Source organism: Coturnix japonica, unplaced genomic scaffold (assembly GCF_001577835.2).
Source record: "Coturnix japonica isolate 7356 unplaced genomic scaffold, Coturnix japonica 2.1 chrUnrandom475, whole genome shotgun sequence".
Classification (NCBI taxonomy): Eukaryota; Metazoa; Chordata; class Aves; order Galliformes; family Phasianidae; genus Coturnix; species Coturnix japonica.
In genome coordinates this window covers 153,259-154,463 of record NW_015439877.1, presented here as the reverse complement: position 1 = coordinate 154,463, position 1,205 = coordinate 153,259, and positions in this window count along the sequence as shown.

Here is a 1,205-nt window from a genome sequence, read left to right as displayed (position 1 = left end):
GGTTTGAGGGGGGTTTTGGGGTGGAAAAGGGGGATTTTGGTCAATTTTAGGGCTATTTTGGGGTATTTTGATGGGATTTGGGGCTATTTTGGGCCTATTTGAAGGTGATTTGTGGGGTTTTAGGTTGATTTGGGGCTATTTTGGGGGTCAAAAGGGTCTTTATGGGGTCGGGGAAGGGGTTTGAGGGGGGTTTTTGGGGTGGAAAAGGGGGATTTTGGTCAATTTTAGGGCTGTTTTGGGGTATTTTGATGGGATTTGGGGCTATTTGGGGGGGATTTGGGGCTCTTTTGGGGGTCAAAAGGGTCTTTTAGGGTCGGGGTGGTGGTTTGAGGGGGGTTTTTGGGGTGGAAAAGGGGGATTTTGGTCAATTTTGGTGCTATTTTGGGGTATTTTGATGGGATTTGGGGCTATTTTGTAGGGAATTTGGGTTGATTTGGGGCTATTTTGGGGGTCAAAAGGGTCTTTTAGGGTCGGGGTGGTGGTTTGAGGGGGGTTTTTGGGGTGAAAATGGGGGATTTTGGTCAATTTTAGGGCTATTTTGGGGTATTTTGATGGGATTTGGGGCTATTTGGGGGGGATTTGGGGCTATTTTGGGGGTCAAAAGGGTCTTTTAGGGTCGGGGAGGGGCGTTGAGGGGGTTTTTGGGGTGAAAATTGGGGATTTTGGTCAATTTTGGTGCTATTTTGGGGTATTTTGATGGGATTTGGGGCTATTTGGGGGGGTTTTAGGTCGATTTGGGGCTATTTTGGGGGTCAAAAGGTCCTTTATGGGGTCGGGGTGGTGGTTTGAGGGGGTTTTTTGGGGTGAAAATGGGGGATTTTGGTCAATTTTGGTGCTATTTTGGGGTATTTTGATGGGATTTGGGGCTATTTTGGGGTGATTTAGGGGGGTTTTAGGTCGATTTGGGGCTATTTTGGGGGTCAAAAGGTCCTTTATGGGGTCGGGGTGGTGGTTTGAGGGGGTTTTTGGGGTGAAAATGGGGGATTTTGGTCAATTTTAGGGCTATTTTGGGGTATTTTGATGGGATTTGGGGCTATTTGGGGTGATTTAGGGGGGTTTTAGGTCGATTTGGGGCTATTTTGGGGGTCTAAAGGGTCTTTTAGGGTCGGGGTGGTGGTTTGAGGGGGGTTTTTGGGGTGAAAATGGGGGATTTTGGTCAATTTTGGTGCTATTTTGGGGTATTTTGATGGGATTTGGGGCTATTT